The sequence below is a fragment of the Coregonus lavaretus genome, assembly GCF_964263955.1.
Source record: "Coregonus lavaretus genome assembly, contig: HAP1_SCAFFOLD_528, whole genome shotgun sequence".
NCBI classification, from domain to species: Eukaryota; Metazoa; Chordata; class Actinopteri; order Salmoniformes; family Salmonidae; genus Coregonus; species Coregonus lavaretus.
In genome coordinates this window covers 568-5,459 of record NW_028158324.1, presented here as the reverse complement: position 1 = coordinate 5,459, position 4,892 = coordinate 568, and the positions used below count along the sequence as shown (strand labels likewise).

The 4,892-nt window shown below is 47.7% G+C and overlaps 1 long non-coding RNA gene across 1 annotated transcript; it reads right to left on the bottom strand.

The window, feature by feature from the left end:
• Nucleotides 1–1,455: 1,455 nt before the first annotated feature.
• LOC311124139 lies at nt 1,456–4,636 on the bottom strand. The gene is made up of 8 exons (XR_014612693.1): nt 3,969–4,636; nt 3,761–3,917; nt 3,543–3,646; nt 2,866–3,387; nt 2,711–2,814; nt 2,346–2,659; nt 1,561–2,294; nt 1,456–1,509 (listed from the first exon to the last, which is right to left on the bottom strand). It is a non-coding gene; the product is annotated as an uncharacterized lncRNA (long non-coding RNA).
• Nucleotides 4,637–4,892: the final 256 nt, after the last annotated feature.

Sequence of the window (4,892 nt, the reverse complement as noted above, 5' to 3'; positions counted from 1 at the left end):
TAATCTAGACCAACACCACTGACTACACCTCTCAGGTTTGGTCATCTAATCTAGACCAACACCACTGACTACACTACACCTCTCAGGTTTGGTCATCTAATCTAGACCAACACCACTGACTACACCTCTCAGGTTTGGTCATCTAATCTAGACCATCACCACTGACTACACCTCTCAGGTTTGGTCATCTAATCTAGACCAACACCACTGACTACACCTCTCAGGTTTGGTCATCTAATCTAGACCATCACCACTGACTACACCTCTCAGGTTTGGTCATCTAATCTAGACCAACACCACTGACTACACCTCTCAGGTTTGGTCATCTAATCTAGACCATCACCACTGACTACACCTCTCAGGTTTGGTCATCTAATCTAGACCAACACCACTGACTACACTACACCTCTCAGGTTTGGTCATCTAATCTAGACCAACACCACTGACTACACTACACCTCTCAGGTCTGGTCATCTAATCTAGACCATCACCACTGACTACACTACACCTCTCAGGTTTGGTCATCTAATCTAGACCAACACCACTGACTACACCTCTCAGGTTTGGTCATCTAATCTAGACCAACACCACTGACTACACTACACCTCTCAGGTTTGGTCATCTAATCTAGACCAACACCACTGACTACACCTCTCAGGTTTGGTCATCTAATCTAGACCATCACCACTGACTACACTACACCTCTCAGGTTTGGTCATCTAATCTAGACCAACACCACTGACTACACCTCTCAGGTTTGGTCATCTAATCTAGACCAACACCACTGACTACACCTCTCAGGTTTGGTCATCTAATCTAGACCAACACCACTGACTACACCTCTCAGGTTTGGTCATCTAATCTAGACCAACACCACTGACTACACTACACCTCTCAGGTTTGGTCATCTAATCTAGACCATCACCACTGACTACACTACACCTCTCAGGTTTGGTCATCTAATCTAGACCAACACCACTGACTACACCTCTCAGGTTTGGTCATCTAATCTAGACCAACACCACTGACTACACCTCTCAGGTTTGGTCATCTAATCTAGACCAACACCACTGACTACACCTCTCAGGTTTGGTCATCTAATCTAGACCAACACCACTGACTACACCTCTCAGGTTTGGTCATCTAATCTAGACCAACACCACTGACTACACCTCTCAGGTTTGGTCATCTAATCTAGACCAACACCACTGACTACACTACACCTCTCAGGTTTGGTCATCTAATCTAATCAGAACCAAGGGCTATATACAGTTACTGGAAATAACTCCTTATAATAAAGACTAACTAAACTGGACCACAGAGGTCATAGTCAGTATACAATGGCCTTTCAAACCTTCTGGGTTATGGTTAGAGCTAGGGGTTCTAGTGGTCAGACAGTCAGTACCTTCTGGGTTATGGTTAGAGCTAGGGGTTCTAGTGGTCAGACAGTCAGTACCTTCTGGGTTATGGTTAGAGCTAGGGGTTCTAGTGGTCTCAGACAGTCAGTACCTTCTGGGTTATGGTTAGAGCTAGGGGTTCTAGTGGTCAGACAGTCAGTACCTTCTGGGTTATGGTTAGAGCTAGGGGTTCTAGTGGTCTCAGACAGTCAGTACCTTCTGGGTTATGGTTAGAGCTAGGGGTTCTAGTGGTCAGACAGTCAGTACCTTCTGGGTTATGGTTAGAGCTAGGGGTTCTAGTGGTCTCAGACAGTCAGTACCTTCTGGGTTATGGTTAGAGCTAGGGGTTCTAGTGGTCTCAGACAGTCAGTACCTTCTGGGTTATGGTTAGAGCTAGGGGTTCTAGTGGTCTCAGACAGTCAGTACCTTCTGGGTTATGGTTAGAGCTAGGGGTTCTAGTGGTCAGACAGTCAGTACCTTCTGGGTTATGGTTAGAGCTAGGGGTTCTAGTGGTCTCAGACAGTCAGTACCTTCTGGGTTATGGTTAGAGCTAGGGGTTCTAGTGGTCTCAGACAGTCAGTACCTTCTGGGTTATGGTTAGAGCTAGGGGTTCTAGTGGTCTCAGACAGTCAGTACCTTCTGGGTTATGGTTAGAGCTAGGGGTTCTAGTGGTCAGACAGTCAGTACCTTCTGGGTTATGGTTAGAGCTAGGGGTTCTAGTGGTCAGACAGTCAGTACCTTCTGGGTTATGGTTAGAGCTAGGGGTTCTAGTGGCCTCAGACAGTCAGTACCTTCTGGGTTATGGTTAGAGCTAGGGGTTCTAGTGGTCTCAGACAGTCAGTACCTTCTGGGTTATGGTTAGAGCTAGGGGTTCTAGTGGTCTCAGACAGTCAGTACCTTCTAGGTTATGGTTAGAGCTAGGGGTTCTAGTGGTCAGACAGTCAGTACCTTCTGGGTTATGGTTAGAGCTAGGGGTTCTAGTGGTCAGACAGTCAGTACCTTCTGGGTTATGGTTAGAGCTAGGGGTTCTAGTGGTCTCAGACAGTCAGTACCTTCTGGGTTATGGTTAGAGCTAGGGGTTCTAGTGGTCAGACAGTCAGTACCTTCTGGGTTATGGTTAGAGCTAGGGGTTCTAGTGGTCTCAGACAGTCAGTACCTTCTGGGTTATGGTTAGAGCTAGGGGTTCTAGTGGTCTCAGACAGTCAGTACCTTCTGGGTTATGGTTAGAGCTAGGGGTTCTAGTGGTCTCAGACAGTCAGTACCTTCTGGGTTATGGTTAGAGCTAGGGGTTCTAGTGGTCAGACAGTCAGGACCTTCTGGGTTATGGTTAGAGCTAGGGGTTCTAGTGGTCAGACAGTCAGTACCTTCTGGGTTATGGTTAGAGCTAGGGGTTCTAGTGGTCTCAGACAGTCAGTACCTTCTGGGTTATGGTTAGAGCTAAAGGTTCTAGTGGTCAGACAGTCAGTACCTTCTGGGTTATGGTTAGAGCTAGGGGTTCTAGTGGTCAGACAGTCAGTACCTTCTGGGTTATGGTTAGAGCTAGGGGTTCTAGTGGTCTCAGACAGTCAGTACCTTCTGGGTTATGGTTAGAGCTAGGGGTTCTAGTGGTCTCAGACAGTCAGTACCTTCTGGGTTATGGTTAGAGCTAGGGGTTCTAGTGGTCTCAGACAGTCAGTACCTTCTGGGTTATGGTTAGAGCTAGGGGTTCTAGTGGTCTCAGACAGTCAGTACCTTCTGGGTTATGGTTAGAGCTAGGGGTTCTAGTGGTCTCAGACAGTCAGTACCTTCTGGGTTATGGTTAGAGCTAGGGGTTCTAGTGGTCAGACAGTCAGTACCTTCTGGGTTATGGTTAGAGCTAGGGGTTCTAGTGGTCTCAGACAGTCAGTACCTTCTGGGTTATGGTTAGAGCTAGGGGTTCTAGTGGTCAGACAGTCAGTACCTTCTGGGTTATGGTTAGAGCTAGGGGTTCTAGTGGTCAGACAGTCAGTACCTTCTGGGTTACGGTTAGAGCTAGGGGTTCTAGTGGTCTCAGACAGTCAGTACCTTCTGGGTTATGGTTAGAGCTAGGGGTCCTAGTGGTCAGACAGTCAGTACCTTCTGGGTTATGGTTAGAGATAGGGGTTATAGTGGTCAGACAGTCAGTACCTTCTGGGTTATGGTTAGAGCTAGGGGTTCTAGTGGTCTCAGACAGTCAGTACCTTCTGGGTTATGGTTAGAGCTAGGGGTTCTAGTGGTCAGACAGTCAGTACCTTCTGGGTTATGGTTACATTTACATTACATTTTAGTCATTTAGCAGACGCTCTTATCCAGAGCGACTTACAGGAGCAGAGCTAGGGGTTCTAGTGGTCTCAGACAGTCAGTACCTTCTGGGTTATGGTTAGAGCTAGGGGTTCTAGTGGTCTCAGACAGTCAGTACCTTCTGGGTTATGGTTAGAGCTAGGGGTTCTAGTGGTCAGACAGTCAGTACCTTCTGGGTTATGGTTAGAGCTAGGGGTTCTAGTGGTCTCAGACAGTCAGTACCTTCTGGGTTATGGTTAGAGCTAGGGGTTCTAGTGGTCAGACAGTCAGGACCTTCTGGGTTATGGTTAGAGCTAGGGGTTCTAGTGGTCTCAGACAGTCAGTACCTTCTGGGTTATGGTTAGAGCTAGGGGTTCTAGTGGTCTCAGACAGTCAGTACCTTCTGGGTTATGGTTAGAGCTAGGGGTTCTAGTGGTCTCAGACAGTCAGTACCTTCTGGGTTATGGTTAGAGCTAGGGGTTCTAGTGGTCAGACAGTCAGTACCTTCTGGGTTATGGTTAGAGCTAGGGGTTCTAGTGGTCAGACAGTCAGTACCTTCTGGGTTATGGTTAGAGCTAGGGGTCCTAGTGGTCAGACAGTCAGTACCTTCTGGGTTATGGTTAGAGCTAGGGGTTCTAGTGGTCTCAGACAGTCAGTACCTTCTGGGTTATGGTTAGAGCTAGGGGTTCTAGTGGTCTCAGACAGTCAGTACCTTCTGGGTTATGGTTAGAGCTAGGGGTTCTAGTGGTCAGACAGTCAGTACCTTCTGGGTTATGGTTAGAGCTAGGGGTTCTAGTGGTCAGACAGTCAGTACCTTCTGGGTTATGGTTAGAGCTAGGGGTTCTAGTGGTCAGACAGTCAGTACCTTCTGGGTTATGGTTAGAGCTAGGGGTTCTAGTGGTCAGACAGTCAGTACCTTCTGGGTTATGGTTAGAGCTAGGGGTCCTAGTGGTCTCAGACAGTTAGTACCTTGTCGGTGACCAGGTACTGGCGGGGGTTAGGGTGAGAGGTTAGAAGTCAGGGGTTAGAGTTAGGGTTTAGGTACATTGTGGGTGAGGGCATACTGGGTTAGGGTTAAAGGTCAAGGGTTAGGATTAGATACACTACATGGCCAAAAGTATGTGGACACCTGCTTGTCAAACATCTCATTCCAAAATCATGGGCATTAATATGGAGTTGGTCCCCCCTTTGCTGCTATAACAGCCTCCACTCTTCTGG